Source organism: Acomys minous (genome assembly GCF_964271855.1).
Source record: "Acomys minous genome assembly, chromosome: 8".
Classification (NCBI taxonomy): Eukaryota; Metazoa; Chordata; class Mammalia; order Rodentia; family Muridae; genus Acomys; species Acomys minous.
The window spans coordinates 4039909-4061749 of NC_140489.1; the positions used below are offsets into that span (position 1 = coordinate 4039909).

The following is a 21841-nucleotide window of genomic DNA, read 5'->3' on the forward strand; positions in this document are numbered from 1 at the left end:
TTTCAAATGTATGTTATGTGTTCAAAGAAATAACATTTTTTATGTCAAGGTTTTTCCATGACTCAGGTGTCTCTCTTGTCTTGTACAGATAAATGTGTTTCTTTGCTTTTTCTATATTCATATTCTCTGTCTTATCATGATGCACACCTGGGCTGTATCCTTGGACTATACCTAGAATTAATGTATTTACTTGATTATTCATTTAATGCAATGTTGCTTTCCATCTTGCTGTAAGTCACACGGATGTTTATAGTGCTCCTAACAGTTTTCAGTATATTACAGGAGGGCTTAAAGTTATTTAAATCAATTAGAAAGCATCAGGAATTATAAAATCATCTGTAGGAAATCTGACCAACAGAGAGAATAGCACCTATGGAGGAGTATTTCTATTGTATTTCTATTGCCTATATGTCCCAGATATAAGGCACAAGCATGGAAAGGCAGTATAGCAACCATAAATGGTCCTGCATTAGTTGTTCAAGAAGCAGTGGGCTGCCTTCAGGAAGCTCATTTGCTTGCTTTTCCAATCCAGCATGTGACTGCTCCCAGCAATCCATGACAAAATGAGTAAATTACTCAATGATAAAAATATCTCTGGATCATGAGTGCAAAGAACTTTTTCTGGAATAGCAGAGAATAATAATATGAATAAGGCCTGGAAAACCCAATTCACCAACCTTTGGTCAAATAAAAACTCAACTAATCATGTCAATTCTGATGTAACCTGAAGTTGTCTTGTTAATTCTGGCTTTGTGTTTCAGCAGAAGATCTAGTCTCTTAGATTGTAGGATATACTTATATTAGAAAGCATTGCCACAGAAGTATGTTTCCTATAATTTGGTCAAAAGTATTATTAAATTATTTCATACAACTCATTTATCACCTCATTTTATGTTCATATCTTTGGCCCATATTTCCTTCTCTCCTAGTCTCAGTAACATGTCCTATATTCTCAAATATTTACAGAACACTGATGCAGCATCAACTTTCACAGTCCATTGCATACATTGTGGTCTCCCTTTTTCTATAAAATACTTGGTTTTGGGTAGTGGGTGAATAACAACCAGCAGGGAGACTTATGGTACTTCATAATCTCAAGGAAAATAATTCAGTATGAAGAATTTTTGGATCAGAGTATTAAGAATGCATATTCCTACAGAAGATACTCACTTTCTGTGAAAATCTGAATGTCATGTGCTTCATATGGATGAAATCTTATGGGAATGTGCAGGCATGAATCTCCTAGGCCAATTCTTTGCTCTAGATTTTGCAAATACTTGTTGAATGTAAAATGTTAAGAACACTGCTGTGTCCTACTTGTGGAAACCAAGAACTGACCAGAATGCAGGGCAATCTTTTGTGTCTGGTTTTGACTTGAATGAAATTCTGCAGTGCACTGCAAAAGCATCTGTTAAGTGTCTGTAACACCTTGATTCAGTGACTTGTCTGATACCTGCTGGAGAAGTTATTTTCAGTATCAAGATACTTCACACTCCTTGAAGGGGAGATCTCCACAAAGGGTTGTGGATGTGTATATAGGCCAAGAGTACATTTCTGAAGCAGAGATTTAGTGCTGAAAAATGTTTTTCAAATCACAGGTTGGTCATTACCTCCTGTTCAGAATAAGCAAATAGTCCACTCCCTTCTAATAGCAAGCCTTTGAGAGATATACATCATAGTGTTTCCCAAAATATATGTTAAATGTTTCATATTTGAGATTCAAGGATACAATCATATTTTTCATTTTCATGCCTGCTTTTATGCAAAAACAGTCTCCTTTGTGTCTCAGAGAAAAACAACAAGCTTACACAAGATGTAGCTGTCAACCAATCAGAATGCCGGTCAATTGGGTTATGATGCATAGTTTAAATAAAATGTCCCCCTTGTGGTTTAGCCTAGAGGCACCTTCCAATCAGCTTAAAGATCAACATTCCTATGTACCCTTTAACCAATCATGTAATGCCAAAGATTGGAAATGCTTAATTGTGGTTTTCCCTTTTAAGAGCCTTGGACCAGATCAGCTGGGGCTGCCATCTTCCCATTTGATGGAAGACTCAAGGTCTGAGCTCTGAGCTTGTTAAATAAAGTGACCCTGTGCAGTTTACATTGTATTCAATTCCTAGTGATTCTTGGGGGATGTCTTGCAATCCAGATATTACAATATGCTAAGAGAGGCAAACAGAAATGGAATCCAGAAGGACTATATCACTGTCTTCCATTTTCAACACAGAAAATAATCTTTAAAAAAAATCTCTAAACCTCTTCCTAGATTCAGCTTTCCTTTAGACTCTACCAATTCAGATTTTTGAGGCTTCAGGTGTCTTTGCCTACTTCTTCCAGGTATTGGCATTTTTCTGCCTCCTCCACTGGATCCTGATGCCTCCCATCCTTTGGGAAGTTGTTGGGTCCACAAGTATTTCTCTTCTTGCCTTTAGGAGTTAGGCTATGAAGAGACCCTTTGCAAAGGTGTTTTAATGCCTTGGCTAGGAAAGTCTTGAATTTAAAAGTTTACTTGTGTTAAAAAGCCACTTTTTTTCTCTCCATGGAAAGAAACTGCCTCTCTGGGGTTTGCATGTGTCAATTTTTGTTTTTCTTCATCCATCTGGAGACCTTGCTGCTGTGCAGGGGTCTGTCTAATCATGGCACTGTGAACTTCTGCTCTAGAAACTGCAGTTCCTCTGCTCTTGAAAAGAACTACACACCTCCTCTGTAGTCTTATTTTCTACATAAGTTCTTGCTAGATTAATGTAAATTCTGCCTTTGATGGACTCCAGTTGTTGAACCTATTTTATAAAACAGTGTTTGTTTCTTATTTCTCAACCTGGCTATCAGAACAATGACTGAGATTCTTTCATAATACAAGGCTTCACAATACAATCCGAATATTTAAACTCTTTTCTTAACTCTCCGTGCTATTATGTATCACTCCCAGCAAACATCCCAGCTATATTTGTACTTTGTAGATTTCTTCTGTGGATTTCTTCTGCTTCAGCTCCTAAGTCTGGATCTTCCTAGGGCCTCTCCCTGAGGATGAATTCCTTAACTTCTCCTTCCCTGGATGGCAGGAAGTCCAGCCATATTCTCTCCCTTGCTCATCAATTGTCTGTAGGCTGCTTTACTTACATAAAAGGAGGACAATTGGGAAGAAGAGTTTACAAAACACTTAGACAGGAAAGCAGAATGTAAACTGCACAATAACCTTATGCTTACAACAAGCCTGTTATAGAACACTGATCACAGCCACATAGGACCTTCTCCCACAGTCATTGGACCAAGGCTGTTACAGACATACTTGATGCTTTGCTGAAGACTCTTCAGTTGTTACTGTTGCTCATTTATGAATTAGTTCCAGAGGAAGGGGTTGCAGCATTTGTATGGAACTTCCTTCTGAGGTAAGTTTCAGTGGAAATTCCAAAGACCCCAGGAAACATGTAAACTGGGTTTTCCTTCATCTCAGGTATCAGAACACTGAGGACACCTTGGTGTATCAGTCTGTGAGAGAATCAGAGTGAGGAGACATGAGCCAGTTTTCACATACAGTGCTCCACGCAGAGGTGCTCAGGAATACTGACAGTGGTTCAGAAACACCAAATATTGCCTAGTTCCAAAAGGAATCCCTGGGTGTTTATGACTGATGTAAGCAGTGCCTTCCCAGATGAGAGGGACAAAATAATGCACAAAGTAAAGGCTGAATAAGAAATGCTGGAAATCAGAGTGTGCATGTATTGGAGGAAAACTCCAGCACAGTCCCAGACATTCCAACAGTTGTGCATATATTCTGATCCCCACATTACTTTGATTTAGGAGAATAAGCACATATCCTCTATCTGGAAGCTAACAGAGCCCATAACTTTATGAATAGATTACAGTGTAAGAGGAGGACATCTATGTAAATTCACACCACTTAACCAGCCAATGACTCTTGTGCATTGCCATCCATGAGAGGCATCAGCATCTCGCCATACTGGAGTGTGTAGTGCGGGATTATTGACATTTCCTAGCACAACATGGATGCTGAAATGACAACAAGCCCATATGGCCCCTGGACAGTTATGATAACTCTCCTTCTGTGAGAAGAGTGTGTTGCCTGGAGAGTCTTAATTTCTGATCTATAGTCAACCACATCACATCAGTTCTGGCATGGGATAGAAGAGAAGCCATGCAGCTGACTAGTCAAGCATTTCTTTACTGAAATATTAGGTGCACTGATCCCTGGTTAGGAAGTTAGAGCAAAATGCACCCAAGTAACTTGATTACCTGTAGCATGTATTCTTATTTTAATATGTGCAGATGCACTTTGGACACTTATATACACATGCACTTAAAAGATTACATAATACTATTGATTTCTCTTATTAATGGGAGTATAATCAAAGTCAATGCTGCATCAATTAAAATGTTCAGCTCCTGGAAAACTTTCCTAATACATGCACTGTCTAGGTATAAGAGGGCTCTGGACTTTGAAGTCTTTTAAATGAGATATTTTCTCTTCCCTTGAGGCTTTTGTCAAACAGCTGTTCTCCCTCTCGCTTTCCTATAAATGTATGAAAATGCAACATAGGAATCATATTAAGAAACACTCCAAATTTACTTTAATTCTACATCCATCTCAATGTGAATTTTTCGAAGTTGCTAACTGATCTGCGGTTACCACAGAGGTCTTCTTCTTTCTGTTTATTCCTGTGTCTGAGTGTCCCAGGGGTTCACATCTGCATACATGGGAGTCCTGCATTCTGAGCCTAAGATTGATTTTGGTCCTTCAGACCTCAGGTGCTCTGCCTCAGGTATAGCATACTGAAGGTCTCCAAGACTTTGTTCTCTCCTGTAATCACCTTATTACAAGTTGGAATGGCTGGAGATGGATCCAACTGCCACCAGTGATCAGCCATTGATAATATAGAAAAAATTTAAAGTTGACCTCTGAAACATCAGTCATCATTTTAATGTAAGCAAGATCCATTTCTTCCTGCAGCTGAGCCCTGTGAGCACTTAAGTTGCTCCTATGCTACTGCTCAAGGAAGACAGGGAAACGAGTATAAACCATGACAAACCTACCTCATGACCAGCAAGGACACAATGGAGTCAATAATCCCCAGATAGAGATGATGTTGATGTGGAAAGGACTCTGTATCTTCTGTGGTTTCCTTCCTCAATATGTAGTAGCTGACCCGCACCTGCTGTGAAGTTTCCATGTACAAACACAGTGAAAAGTGCACACTTCACAGGTTTACATTTTCTTGTTTATTTTACTCAGTTTTTATTTTGTACAATGGAAAAAATCCATACAATGTATTCTGAGCTCTGAATCCCTCCACAAAGTCTTCCCAGGTCCTTCCTATGCGCACAGTCACCAAACCACACTCCCTTTCATTCTTTCTGTAGACGCAAACACATAGCCAAGAAACGATCAAAAGAGGCTTAAAACAAACAAAAATAGCAACACACACACACACACACACACACACACACACACACACACACACACACACACACACACAGAGGCCAGGTAAAAACACAAAGCTATGCAAAAGTCAAGTAAGACAAAAAGAAATTAACAGTGCTTTGAGACATGATACATACAGTAATGCCACTAAGGTCAGTTTGTGTTGGCCATTTCTGTCTGGGCATGAATCCACCCTTAAGTGTGGTATACAGAATTATATTCTATTAAGCAAACAATTTTTTTCCTTTGTAAGGAAGTGTCAGTTTCAGAAACTTCCTGGTTGGGGTTGAAAGCCTATGTCCATGACCTCTCTCAACACGAGGATCTTATCAGGGTTAACTTGGTTCAGGCTCCATTCCTGAAGCAGCAGTCACTGTGAGTTCATATGTGCATCCATCCTCCTGTATCTGCAAGACTCTCTTTCACTGGAGTCATCTATCCTTTCTGGCTTTTAAAATCTGTTCATTATTTAAATTGTTTCTTAGATATAAGGCCTAACCATGAAGTTATTGTGAGAACCAAGGGAAATTGCAATATTTAGTGCTGTTTTCATCACCTGTGGGGTCTCTCTGTTCATTAACAAAGATGGAGTTATCCTGGGGCTGCACTGAGATGGTCTATTAATAACTTGTGTCTCTGGGAGCAGCACTGCCCTCCCATGCAGGTGCCTCTGTTCAAAGACTCACAAGTTAAAATAAAATGGAAAGCTCACCATGTTCTTTATACTTTATACAAAAATACATACCCCATAAACATAGAACATGAACAAAGCCATTGAGAAAATACTAAAAAGTAATTTACAAGTCTTATCTGCATATCACCTGTTTTGCATACACTTTCAATAGGTTTAATAATTTTGATAAAAAAATACTGTATCCACAGATCAATAAAGCCACTCCACAACCTGAAAGTAAAAATTATCCCATTAAGATATGTAAAATTACAAATTTAAAATGAACAACTATGAATTGTTCATTATTTCCAGAAAGTTTGTTATAAAATTAAAACTGTACTCCATAACCTAATTTTCATTATTTCAGTTATACTCACTTTTATTTCTCATGCCACATGCATTCTATGTCTAGTTTTATTTTTACTACTATTTCAAGAACATAGATTTCACATAGTTTTCTTATAAGTGTTCATTTTGGTTTATTCTACACCAATGCCTATGGCTTTCATTTCCCCACACCACTTCATGTGTGAAGCTTTGTGTGCCCAGTATGATACCTCTCTGCTTTAACTTATGATGTTCGTTTTCTATATCCTCCCCCTCAGTTCCTTAGACCATAAGGGCATAATTCTAGACTCTTGCCTTCTACAAATTAAACACACAAAATATTCAAATTATGAAACAGTGTATGAATAAACACATGAATCATTTGCTTTAAGGATCTGGTGATCTCATTCATCATATTTTTACAGGTTTATCCACATAATTAAAGATTTATAATTCATGCTTTACAACTGAGTAGTATTCCATTGTACATACATCCCACACTGTGATTATCTATTTGTCTTTTGTTACAAATCTAGATGAATTCCATTTACCAACCTTTGAATGGAGCAGCAATAAACATGGCTGTGGAAGTGTCTCTGTAATAAGATGAGGAGTCATTTGAGTATATGATTGTGAGGGTACAGCTGGGACACCGCTTAGATTTATTCATTGTGTTTTAAAAAAAGATTTATTATTTCAAATGAAAGTGACATATTGTGCTGCATATATAATCATCTTTCTTATGTATTCATCTCATGACAGACATGTGTTTTATTTCTGTAATTTAGTTACTGCAGATAGGGCTGCAATAAATTTGATGTTCTAATATTTCTGACGTATGTTCCTTTTGGGTCATTTTGATCATTTTTTGTATGCAACCTACTCTTAAGGCCTGTCTACATTCTCATAACTTACCAGGTTTGGAGATTTCAAGTCACTGTCAATATCACAACCTCTTTCTGTAAATTCATCTGATAACTTTGTCCCAGCCTGAAGTCACTCCATCAGGCCAGAAATATACTGAGAGTTTAGGCCCAGATGTTACGTCCACAGCACCTGCACAGGGCTCATGGAAGTGATATGGGCTGCATTTCCTCAGAGAGGGTTAGCACTTGCATCTCACCATCAGCTTCCTGACCCAGCTGTTCTGTACTGCCTCCTTCTGCAGCTGGATCTGTTCCTCATTTAAGATGTACCTTGGTCATGAATATGCAAATTTTGTGAGTGTATGGTTGTTACATACAGGGATGTCCACACACTATAACAACACGTGATCAGTGTCCTCTACACACTCTCTGAACACTCTGGCCCTCACCATGGGATGGAGCTTGATTCTTTTCCTGCTTGCAGCATCTACTGGTAAGGGGTTCCCCAATTCAAACAACTAAGTGGGACAGACATGACAATGCCATCCACTGTGTATTTCTCCTCACAGGTGTCCACTCCCAGGTCCAGCTGCAGCAGTCTGGGGCTGAGTTGGTGAGGCCTGGGTCCTCAGTGAAGTTGTCCTGCAAGGCTTCAGGCTACACCTTCACCAGCTCTGTTATGTACTGGGTGAAGCAGAGCCCTGGACAGGGCCTGGAGTGGATTGGATATATTGTTCCTGTATTTGGTGAGACTAGTTACAATCAGAAGTTCCAGGGCAAGGCCACACTGACTGCAGACACATCCTCCAGCACAGCCTACATGGAGCTCAGTAGCCTGACATCTGAGGACTCTGCGGTCTACTATTGTGCGAATCACACAGTGCTGCAACCACATCCTGAGTGTGTCAGAAACCCTGGAGGAGCAGGAAGCTGCCCTTAGATGGAGAAGACAGAGAATATTAGCCTGGAGACTTGCTCAGGAATAATTGTCCCATATGTCCATTTGTCTTCCTCTTGCTCACATTACTTTACATACTTTGTTAAATTTTCAAGATTACCGCAGTGAATAAAGTGATGATAATTGAATTTGTCCCTACTGTACAGTGCAACTAGACACAGTTAACTAGTGATTGCCTCCATTATCAAGTTTATTTCTTTATAAGTCAATACAAAAGGAATACTTTGATAATATATAGTTACAAAATATTTCTGGATTCCACAAGACTGAAACCATTGATGGAATTTCTTTGAATAAATTATAATATGAATTTCACTTTTAAAATCCACATAAATTGAGCAAGCACCCAGGGATGTCTATGTGTAAAAAAATGCAACTGGACCCATATTTGTCACCTTGTACAAAACTCAAATCCAAGTGGATTAAAGACCTCAACATAAAACCAGAGACACTAAATCACTTAGAAGAAAAAGTGGGGAAGAGCCTGGAACATATTGGCACAGGAGACAACTTCCTGAACAGGACACCAACAGCCCAGGCATTAATGTCAACAATTAATAAATGGGACCTCATGAGGCTGAAAAGCTTCTGTAAGGCAGATGACACCGTAAAGAGTACAAAGCGACAGTCTACAGACTGGGAAAAGATCTTCACCAACCCCACATCTGACAAAGGTCTAATATCCAAAATATATAAAGAACTCAAGAAATTAAATACCATCAAACCAAATAACCCAATCGAGAAATGGGGCATGGAACTAAACAGAGAATTCTCAACAGAGGAATATCAAATGGCTGAGAAACACTTAAAGAAATGCTCAACCTCCTTAATCATCAGGGAAATGCAATTCAAAACAACGCTGAGATTCCATCTTACACCTATCAGAATGGCTAAGATAAAAAATTCAAGCGACACCACATGCTGGTGAGGATGTGGGGAGAGAGGAACACTCCTTCATTGCTGGTGGGAATGTAAACTAGTACAACCACTTTGGAAATCTATCTGGTGCTATCTCAGAAAAATGGGAATAGGGCTTCCTCAAGACCCAGCTATTCCACTCCTTGGAATAAACCCAGAAGATGCTCCAGCACACAATAAGAAAATTTGCTCAACCATGTTCATAGCAGCCTTATTCATAATAGCCAGAACATGGAAACAGCCTAAGTGTCCCTCAATAGAAGAATGGATAAAGAAACTGTGGTACATATACAGTATGGAATACTATTCAGCTATTAAAAACAAGGAATTCCAGAAATTTGTGGATAAATGGATTGAGCTAGAAATGATCATAATGAGTGAGTTAACCCAGAAGCAGAAAGACTCAAATGGTATATACTCACTTATATCTGCATATTAGCCCAATGGGCATGTCCCACAAAAGCCTTCACTTACCAGGAAACAGAGACAGAAGAGAGGACATACTAGTGGGACTCTAGATGTGAGATTCATGGGAGAAAGGCAAAGTAGAAGGACCCAGAGGGTCCTAGAAGCCTACAAATAGAACATTATGATAGGCAGATTTGGGCACAGGGGTCCCACTCAAACTAGGCACCAGACAAGGACAATACAGGCGGTAAACCTTAAACCCCTACCCAGATCTAGACAATGGACAGAACACTCTCCACAGTAGAGTGGAGAGTGGGATATTACTTTCTCACACACTCTGGTGCCTCACCTCTGACCATATCCCCTGGACGGGGAGACCTGATGGCACTCAGAGGAAGGACAGCAGGTTACCAAGAAGAGACTTGATACCCTATGATCATATAGAGGGGGAGGTAATCCCCCTCAGGAACTGTCATAGGGGAGGGGAATAAGGGGAAAATGGGAGGGAGGGAAGAATGGGAGGATACAAGGGATGGGATAACCAATAAGATGTAACAAGAATAAATTAATAATAAAAAAGAAAACACACACACACAAAAAAAATCCACATAAATTACCAATGACTAAATAAAAACTTCTTTCATAGTCTTAAGTGACCTGAATGTGTGTTTTAAATTCTGAATGTGTTTTCCAGAAGTAGTTCTGGTCTTCTAGAATGTAAGAGATATTTATAGAATACGATACTGCCCCATAAACCTCATTATCATATGTTGATCAAAAGACATTAAATCAATTTTCATAAAACTAATATATTGATCCAATGTATATAATTATTAATTGAAGATAGTTTTGAGATTATACACAAGTCTCTGTTCTCCAATATATTTCCTCTCCTATCTTGGTGCACTGACCTACAGTGTCAGGCTTTTATAGAACATGGACACACACTGACACATCATCGTCTCTCACAGTCCACTGTGCAAAGGGCATGTGAACTCAGAGAACCTGAAGCATCCATGAAAGGAAAGATACAGGTCTGTATCTGGTCCTCTCCATATATATTAGAGCTTTCAGTTTAGTCCACATTTTTTATCCATTTTTTCTACTCACAGACCTCTAAGCTGTTTCCAATTTTTGCTAATGTCAATACACCAGCAATGATTATGACTAAGCAAGTGTCTCTAGGATCTATTGGGTATATTCCTTGTTATGAAGTGGTCACAATTTTTAATAGAAGATTTCATTTTGTGGAAATGAGTGACTATCACTCAGTAAAGAGACACCTGTGGTAGCTGGTAATCTCAGGATTTGATTCTGTAGCTCAGAACATTAATTTTGCATGTTCCTGTAGGAGACATTCTTTCCTCTTCTAATATGAATGCCCTCTGCCTAGTGTGGATGAGATCTCATACACTGATTATGTTGTGGTAAACATGAAAGTCCTTAGTCATTTCTATGGTAGAGAGCATTCAAACCTATGTTGAACTTAAAATTCATTTTGAACTACCAGTGACTTCATAAAAGAACCTACTGTGTCCTCCAGCTAGAAGACAAGACATGATCAGAGGCAGCGAAATCTTCCGTTTTTTGCCTATGGATTGAATGTGACTCTCCAACCTACTGGAGAGACATCTGTCAGTGGTTGTCAGTCCTTGATTAAAAAAATTCCCTGTTATATGATGTAGAAGTCATTTTCAAGTATTCACACAACTCACAGAGAAAAGCTCCCCACTGTGTGCAGTCACTATGGAAGTCAGTCTTGCTGTTGCACTGGAAGCTGGGAACAGTTCTGTCTTAATATCCAAATATACTACTCTTTAGCATAAACCCAAACTACACTAGAGATTCTTGATCCTCATATTCATTGATGCTCTATTGATATTAGGAAAAATTGGAAACAACCTAGAGGTCTGTAAATGGAAAAACTGGATAAGAAGTGTGGTACTAAACTGAAAGCTGTAATATAAAAGAAGAGTTCCAGAAAAAAAATAGAAGAGTACCAGATTGAAACTTGTGTGTTTCCTATGCTGGCTGCTTCAGTTTTTTTGAGTTCACATGACTTTTGCTCATGTTGACTTAGACACCCTTGTTTTTCTGGTGTCCTCCACACCTTCTGGCTCTTTCAACTACATTTTCTGTGGATTTCCATGAGCTCTGAAGGGTGGGATTTGATGGGCATCCCACTCAATGTTATGCGCTCCAAGTTCTTTCTTTCTGCATTGTGTCTCCATTGGATCTCACTATTTGTCATCAAAAGTATTTTCATTGGACTCTGAGAACATGAACAAATGGGTCTCTGATTCTTATGTCTTTTCTTGATTTCCTTTTTCAACTTCATGGACAATGTGATAATTTTTGTTTTAGCTTATTATACTTATTGTTCTAAGCTTGTTTTACCTTTTATAAGGCTGCCCTGTTCTAAGGAGACATAGAAAGGTAGTGGATACAGGAGGAGTAGAAGGGAGCAATTGGAAGTAGTAGAAGGAGGGGAACTGTAAATATGATATATTGTATGAGAAAAGAAAATCTATTTTTATTTCTTTGTTTTCTATTAAATAATTTATTAATCAATTTATAGTCTGATTTTCACCCTCTCCTAGTCCCACCCTCACTTCCTCACTCACTCAGCATGATCTTTCTACTTCAGCCTCCTTGCCTGCAAATTTCATGATTGTTTTTAATAGGTAAGTAGTATCTCATTGCCTAAAAGTACAACGGTTTCTTTACCAATGATTTGATTGAGGGACATTTAGATTGTTTCCATAGTCTAGCTACTATAAATAGAGCTGCTATGGACACAGTTGAGTAAATGTCTTTGTTGTTTGGTAGAGCATCTTTCAGTTATATGCCTAGGAGAGGTATAGCTGGATCTTGAAATAGCACAATTCACAATGTTCTGAGAAGCGCCAGATTGATTTCTAAAGTGTTGGACAATTTTGTAATCCTGCTAGCAATTGAGGAGTGTTCCCCTTTCTTCACAGCCTTGCCATCGTATAAAGTTACTTGTGCTTTTGAGCTTAGACATTCTGACAGGTGTAAGATGGAATCTCTCAGTCATTTTGATTTTGATTTCTCTGATGACTAAGGACATTGGGCGTTTCTTTAAGTGCTTCTCAGCAATTAGAGACTCCTCTGTTGACAATTCTCAACTTAGCTCTGTACCCCATTTTTAATTAGATGACTTGATTTGATGGTGTTTAAACACCATCTTACTTTCTCTATATATTTTGGATATTAGCCTTTTGTCAGATGATGCATTGGTAAAGATCTTTTCCTATTGTGTAGGCTGTCATTTTGTCCTATTGACAGTGTCCTTTGCTTTATAGAAGGTTTTCAATTTCATGAGGTCCATTTATTAATTGTTTATTTTAGTGTCTGAGCTGTTGTAGTTCTGTTCAGGAAGTTGTCTCCTGTGCCAGTGAGTTCAAGGCTTTTCCCCACTTTCTTGTCTAATAGATTTAGTGTATCTGGTTTTACTTTTATGTTTTGATCCATTTTGACTTCACTTTTGTGCAGGGTGATTAACTTGTATCTATATGCATACTTTAAATGGAGATATCCTGTTTGACTAGCACCATTACATGAATATATGTTTATTCAACTATGTGACTTTTGTTATTTTGTCAAAATTCATTCATCTATAAGTGTGTGGATTTGTGTTCCAGCAGAAGATCCATTCTCTTGGTTTGGAAGATATACTCATTTTAGAAAGCATTGCTACATAAGTATAGTTCCTGTAACTTGGTTAAAATATTATTATATCTTTTTATAGAACTCATTCATCACCTCACTGTATGTACATACTTTTGGCCCAAATTCTCTTTCTTCCCAGTCTCAGTAACATGCCCTACATTCTCAAGCATTTACAGAACACTGATGCATCATCAACTGTCCCAGTCCATTGCATACATTGTGTTCTCCCTTTTTATATAAAATACTTGGTTTTGGATAGTGGGTGAATTACTACATGTGTGGAGTCTTGTAGTACTTGGTAATCTTAAAGAAAAAAAATTCAGTATGAAGATATTTTAGCTAAGAACACTAAATTTTCATGTTCCTACAGCAGTTATTCACTCTGTGAAAACCTGATTGCCACGTGCTTCATATGGATGCAATCCTATGGGAAAGTGGAGGCATGAATCCCCTAGGCCAATTCTATGCTCTAGATTTTGCAGATCTATGTTGAATTTAAAATGTTGTTCAAAATACCAGTGAGTTTATAAGGAACATTCCAGTCTCCTACTCCTGAAAATTAGGGATTGAAAACAATTCAGAATAATCTTCTAGTCCTTGCCTCCTAATTGAATACTGCACAACTGTTACTTATATGCAGGTAGTCAAAGTCCATCATGTGTATGCTCTCTGGATGGCAGTTCAGTGTCAATTAAAAATGGGGTCTAGTACTAAATAAATAATTCTCAACTTAGAAATGTCTAATGTCTGAGAAGTGAATAAAACGATGGTGAACATTCTTAGCCATCAGGGAAACATAAATCAAGATCATGGTGAGATTCCATCTAACACCTGTTGGAATGACTGAGTTAAAAAAAAAAACTCAAGTGACAGCTCATGCTGGCAAGGACATGGATCAAGGGAAACACTTTTCCATTTCTGTTGGGAGTATAAATTTGTACAACCCTGGGTGAATCAACTGGTGGTTGCTTTGAAAACTGGAATAGTTGTGTCTCACTAGCCAGCTTTACTACTCCTTGGCATATACCCAAAAGAAGTTACACCATACCACAAAGACACTTGCTCAGCATATACGTTGCCCCTTTTTTGCAACAGCTGGAAAGAGGAAACAGCCTAGATGTTCAGTAGCAGCATTAAAGAAATATAGATAAATGAAAGAAATCTAAATTGAATCTCAAAATAATGGGGAGGGAACGATTAAAACAGACAACTTCCCTAACCAAATGAAGCTTCCATTTCAGGGAATGGGTTACATTAATCAATTTATTGGTCAAAAGACACCATGCAAACTCCCAAGCAGCCAGTCTATTGCTAAGGCTATTGGTTACTTTCATCAAACTGATGGTAAGGCCCTTGTCTTCGTTTGGCTTTCATTGCCTGAAGAGAGCCATGCTTTCAGCAACTCTTCCAAATGTATGGAACTTTCTTAGTTTTATGTATGTAGACATTCAGTTAGTCCAAGTACCATTTGCTGAGGATGGTTTTGCTCCTATTGTATGGTATTAGATTCCATGTTAAAAGTCAAGTGTCCATTGGTGTGTGTGTGTGTGTGTGTGTGTGTGTGTGTGTGTGTGTGTGTGTGTGTGTGTGTTTATTTTTGGGCCTTTAATTTGATTCCATTGATTAAACAGTTTGTTTCTATTCCACTACCATGCAATTTTTATTACTATTGCTCTGTAGTAAAAACCTGAAGTCAAGAATAGACTTGGCACGTTTTTTGGGCAGGGTATGTATATGTGAAGTTGAAAATTGTTCTTTTAAATTAAAATCTGAAGATAATTTTGTTGGTATTTTGTTGGGAATTACAATGAATCTGCAGATTGCTGTTGGTAAGATGACCATTTTTTTTTACATGTTAATCTTACTAATCCATGAACATGAGAGAACTTTCTGTCTTCTGATTTTTTCTTCAGTTTTCTTTCTTCAGTGAATTGAAATTCTTGTCATACAGATCTTTCCCTTTCCTGGTTAGAATAACACCAAGGTTGTTTATATTATTTGTTTCTATTGTGAAAGGTGTTGTTTCTCTGTTTTTCTCATCCATTTGGGATTTTGGTATAGGAGGTCTACTGTATTTTTAAAGTTAATTTTGAATTTAGCTATGTCACTGAAGGTATGTATCAGCCGCAGAAGATCTCTTGTAGAATTTTAGCAGTCACTTATGTGTACACTCATTTGTGAATAGAGATCCTTTGATTTTTTTCCTTTCAAATTTGTTTCCCTTTGATTTATTTATATGTCTTATTGCTGTAGATAGGATTTCAAGTACTACATTGGAGAGTTATGGTGAGAATGGGATGTCTTGTCTTGTCCCTCATTTTAGTGGAACTGTCTTAAGTTTCTCACCATTTAATCTGATGTTGCTTATAAGCTTGTTGTATTTTGCAAGTATTATACTTAAGTATGTGTCTTGTATCTCTGATCTATCTAGGTGTCTTGGATTCTGTCAAATGATTTTCTGCATGTATTCACTTGCAGGGACACACAAACACATACACACACATTTGTCATATACATTGGTCCTGGCTATACTAACACATTGGAGCTTTTAGTGGGTAATTCATCCCCAGAGCTCTCATTCCCTAAGCATTAGCAAATATATCCAAACTCTGAAAATCATTACTCATGACTTTCCATGAATAAGAGAATACTGAGCTTGGGGGAGCTGGACTCAAAGAGAAGAGAGTTGCCTGAGTAGTTTCTCCCTGGTGTGTTGGATTGTGGATGACCTTCTTGTTCACTTTATCTCTTGGGTGGCCAGAGCTGATGGCTTAGGCAACCAATCAGGATTGAAAGAAGAAAAAGGAAGGAGAGGGAAAAAAGAGTCCAAGATTTCTTCCCTAGGGACTGGCTGTACTGCGGCTGAGGAGAACTTAAACTGACCACCTCTTTTCCTATGGCTGAAGCTGTAAAAGTGGCTTCTGGCTGGAAACTCATGGGGGTCGTAAAAGGAGGCTCTTTGATCTGTAGATAGGCCTCTTTACGGACATTTCCAATAAGTTGGTGTAAACTTAGGCTTATTAGCTGTAGAAGGCTGATGGCCCTGAGTCTGCTAACTTATGTGCAAATCTACAGAGAAATAAGAAGTAAGAGAGAGATAGAAAATAAACCACTTACACACATACATTCAAGAGAAGAGGATCAGGAGAAAAAGTGGATGAAGTCAGGCATCTTAACTTCAACTGAAGTTGAGGTGCTCCATTTTTTCTCTCCAACTTTTCTTTCTCCCACGTTTATTGTAGACCATACTTATACTTCTGAGAACAGGGAATTACCTTATAGTCAGAAGAGTACAATTAATCACAAAAGCAGATGAATCCTAAAATACAACAGGTTACATGCTTTAAATCTAAACATTTCTTATCTATGTATCCATTACATAAGTTCATGGTGAGTTCAAAATGACGAAGATTGGCAGGGTCTAAGGTTAACAGGGTCTGAAACTTACAAGAGTATACAACTTATCAGTTAGGACGGACCTGACTATACATTATCCAGTTCGTGATGAGCGCAGGGCAATAATTTTGTCTGTCTTTCATTCTAAGAAACAGAGTAAATTCAGACATCTCTAGGTAACTTCATTCCACATAGGTTCACATGGAATTTAAACAAAGTTGGCTATATTTATGGTGAAATACCAGGATTCATGGTGCCATCTGCGGTGGAGGCTTATCTGAAGCCACAAATCTGCTGGTAGGCTATCCTGGTGAGGCATCTGGAGGTCCACAAAGGTATTTATTGCAGCCATAAACTAACTTTAACTTTTAAAACTATTTGAGCCAAATCAGAAATTCCATAATCAGAGATTAATTCATCTGGATAACAAACAGTACATCTTCAATAAGATACTCTAGGAAGTTTGCTCAATCAGAGCTGGCCAGTACCCAGAAAATAACAATTCACGCCAATGCCAGATGTATTTACTTTTGGTTTCTCAAGACAGGGTTTCTCTGTGTAATCTTGGCTATCCTGGACTCACTTTGTAGACCGGGCTGGCCATGAATGTAGTCCTGGCTGTCCTGGACTCACTTTGTAGACCAAGCTGGCCTTAGACTCACAGTGATTCACCTGCCTCTGCTTCCCTGGGTGCTGGGATTAAAGGCATGCGCCACCATGCCCGGCTCTAATGCCAGATTTCAGAGAGATGCAGCAGTGCACAACTGACAGGGTAGTCAGAGGTTGGAAACAATTCTGGGGTACATCAAGATACAGACCTTGCAAATATCAGATCACCTCCAAAGATCTCTCATGCCTCCTAGACTTTCCCAAATCAATGGCTCCTTACAGCATGTTAGAGGCTGGAAGCAGTTTCAGGGTACATCGTGGTATAAGACCTTGCAAACACCAGATCACCTCCTAGACAGCTCTTGGCAGTCCATTCTATAGCTAGGACTAACCTTTACTAAAGAAAGAACTGGGGTTCATGGAGCCAAAGTTTGAGGCACAGCTCACCTTCCATTGTTGAAATATCTCTTCAAATTAAAAGGTACATTGTAAATGAGGGAAATAAGTTCCTTTGAGAGAAATTATACATGTTAGTAATCATGACCAGCAGGGGGCATTGCATATCCACCAATTCTCTAATAAGTAAAAGAGCAGCTGAAGAAGCTAAGAAAGTTGTTCACTGAGTGTATTCCAGCAGCATCTGTGGATTTCATTGCGAACATCATTATGTTCAGAGACCATGGCATTGCTTGCACATACCATTTCCATGCTACAACCCTGGAGAGGTATTTGTTAAATTTGTTATTGCGATCAACAACATCTAAATCAGATTCATATGTTGACTAAATAGAATACCAGATTATGACATACTTACAAATAATTAGTAAGGCATTGGGAGACTTAGGATCCTAAGAAATATGGGAAAAAGTGTTCCAGAGTTTACAGCTGGGAGAAATGTTCTTAGTTGTCCTGTTGATCATTGGATTGTGATGGAGAGCATCCTCCAAAGCTCTGAGTAAATGTCTGATAGAAACAGGATGGTCAATGGACCTTCTCAGCATCACAAATGTGAATGATCCTGAGGAGGTTCATGTTATCCTAGAACACTGGAAATGTGGTTCACATTATGGAACAGGATATGGTGACTGGATTCTCAATGGGATGGAAGAGCTCTGTGTGAGTGTCTGAATAGGTTATGATGATCAATGAAACTTCTTATCATCAGAAATGTAGTTGACAATGAGGAGCTTCAGGTTTCTTTTGAACACTTGATGTGAGGATCACATAAAAGAACATGGATGTGGTGAATGGATTTTCAATGGGATGAAAGAGCTTTGTGTGCATGGTTTCAGGATAGAACATGAATGAATTTCCTCAGATACCAGAACCTTACCAAGCCACTGACTAACATAAAAAACTACCAATCTATCTGAAAAATTTCATGTCTTCATGTAAGAAACATCCTTCCTCTTTATTGCAAAATTAGTTTGTGGTTGTAAATACAGCAATGTCCACACAACCATCAGTGTCAGGTTACTATTCACTTTCCCACAGCCTCTTGTCACACTAGTTCTCAAGTTGGTCTGAAGTTGAATCATCTCTATCTGGTGGTAGCAGCTACATCTAAGTGCATTCCTAGGAGCAGGGCTAAGGGGAAGCCAGTGACTGAAGATTTCATGGCCACCTCTCTAGAGGTGTCATGCCTAGGCTCAGGTGCTACAGTTAGGGTTTGGTCTGGGGAGTCCTGGAGCTTCATAAAATTTAGCTGCAAAGATGTTGACTCAGGTACTGCCCCCATTTCCTCTATGTGGATGCTGCGTGAGTCAGAAGCCTGGACATGGAATTGAATTGATTGGATGCATATTCCAAGAACTGGCAGAACAATCTCTGTAGAGGAATTTCAGGACAGATTCATACTTGATGCACTCACAATGTCCAACACAGTCTACACTCTTATTATATATTTGTCCTTTGTTGGAAATCTAGGATGATTCCATTCCTTAGCTGCTGTGAATAAAGCATGAGTAACATGCTGTGAATAAATATGGAAGTTCAGGTGTCTCTATGATAAGTTGTAGAATCATTTGACTCTGTGCTTTGGAGGGATGTAGATGGGATACAGCATACTCTTATTAAACATTTTTTGATGAATTCTCCAAACTGATTCCAAATCCATTACATGTTTCTACACTACCATGAATGGTGAGAGAGGATTAGCCTTTCAGGTCATCCATGTCTTCATTTGAGTTCTTGCTTATCAGAATATGTCTGAGTCAAAGTAGAACACTAAAATTCCTTTCATCTGCTTTTCAATCATTAGCTATGGAAAATGATTGTAAGACACAGAAAAGCCTACCTGATCTCTAACTTCTCCCTGTTGGCTCAGTTTCCTAGTGCAGGAATGTACTGTGTATCTAGCAGGGACAGCAAAGATATCAGTGACCTCATGCAGTGCCAGGCCTTGCAGTCTACATCAGCCTTCAGGTAAGATGTACCCATTAGTGCCTGGTTGTTACAAAGCAACTGAACTTTCTAATTGGATATTTGGCCTGAACCATAGAAAAGAGTTTTCCCCTACTAAACATAGTCAAAAGTCCATGCCTAGAGATGACATAGGCCCTAGTAGACCAGAGTTTTACTGCTAATGTTCATGTTGTCAAACTTTCTCATGAATATTCATGTTTATACTAAGTAGATTGGTTCTGTGCTCAGCCTTGCTTAAAGAGGCTTCTGTGTGCAGTGTGTAATAATTGGTGGAGACATTCACAATGCACCAAAGTAATGAGAATGATTGACTGAGTGCTCAGTCACAGAAGAGTCAATGATGTCACCTTCTCACCCAAATGTTAATTTCATATATTTGAAAGAAGGGAGGAGTATGGAGTGCATTTCCTCAGAGGATTAGGACTGACCCAGGTGTTTATACCTCCTTCTTCTCCAGCTGGACTAGCGCCTTATATAAGAAGTACCAAGCTCATGAATATGCAAATTATTGAGTCTATGATGGTAAATACAGGGATGTTCACACCCCTAAAACAACATCTGATCAGTGTCTTCTGCACAGTGAACACACCATCCCTAAGGATGCAATGGATCTGGATCACCCTCTTCCTTCTGTCAGTAACTACAGGTAAGGTTCTCCCCAGTTCCACTCCTAAAGTGCAGACAGCGACTGAGGTGACAATGACATCCACTCTGTCTTTCCCTCCACAGGTGTTCACCCCCAGGTGCTGAGCTGAGGAGACCTGGGTCCTCAGTGAAGTTGTCCTGCAAGGCTTCTGGATACACCTTCACAGACTACGCTATGAGCTGGGTGAAGCAGAAGCCTGGACAGGGGCTGGAGTGGATTGGATACATTAATACTTTATATGGTAATACTGGCTACGATCAGAAGTTTCAGGGCAAAGCCACACTGACTATGGACAAATCATCCAGCACAGCCTACATGGAGCTCAGCAGCCTGACATCTGAGGACTCTGCCATTTATTACTGTGCCAGAGACATAGTGCTGCAGCCACATCCTGAGTGTGTCAGAAAACTGAGGGGTACAGGAAGTTGCCCTGAGACTGAGAAGACAGAGAAGATTAGACTGAGAACTTGCTAAAAATAACAATTTTGAGCATTCATTATTTTCTTATTCCTCCTCACTGTCTTATAATGGCCTTGTCACCTTTGTACAAAGACATCTACAAATAAAATGATGTTGATTTAGGATACCCCTACAGAACACCAAAACTTTCAACATCTTCACCAGTGGTCACCTTCACTGACATGTTTCTTTTTAAATGAAACAATAAAAAGGGAAGACCATGATAATGCAAATGATAGAGACCAACACAAACACACAAAGAATAACAATTTGGGACAGTGGTGGCACAGCTTTCTGCCAGGGCCTCTGCAGCAGCCTAGGTGAGGCTTAATTTCCTCGGGTCCCTTTGGCAGGATGCTAAAGATCTACTCAAGAACACAGGGTATACTGAGGTTGGTCACAGCAGTGTTTGGCCAGTATGCAGGATATTCTTCTACTTCTGGGCTCTGAATTGAATGCAGTTCTATAGTGTACTGGAAAAGCAGCTGTAGCACTTGATTCAATGATTTCTCTGTGATCTGCAGGAGAAATTACTTTCAGTATCCAGATACTATACACAGCATGAAGAGATGATCTCCACAAAGTGTCCTGGATGTCTAAATAGCCCAAGAGTGAACCCCTGAAGTAGAGATTAACTGCTGAAAAATATTTTTAAATCCCAGGTCTTCATTCCCTCCAGTCCAGAAAAAGCAAATAGTGAACTCTCTAATACCAAGCCTTTGAAAGCTAGCTACTTTTTCAAAGTCACCACTCATTGGTGTTATAAACATAGTGTTTCCTGAAATTATAAGTGAAGGAATTCATGTTTGCTGTTCAAGGGTAACATCATATTTTTATTTTTTTGTGTTCTTTTACGCAAAAAATAGTCTCCCTTTGTGTTATAATAATTAATTTCATTTCAAGTTTCTGTCTGATGTGAACATTGTATTCTTTTAAGTTTGAATTGATTGGTCTGTGAATGTTTATAGGGCCAAATTCAGGTGGGACAAGCTAAATTCACCAAGAAGAGGCAAAGTTTTCA

At 38.9% G+C, this 21841-nt stretch overlaps 1 gene segment (V, D, J or C); it reads left to right on the plus strand.

Moving 5' to 3' along the window:
• Nucleotides 1–21841, plus strand: part of LOC311603432 (Ig heavy chain V region 1-72-like) — a 127658-nt gene that overhangs the window by 71163 nt on the left and 34654 nt on the right.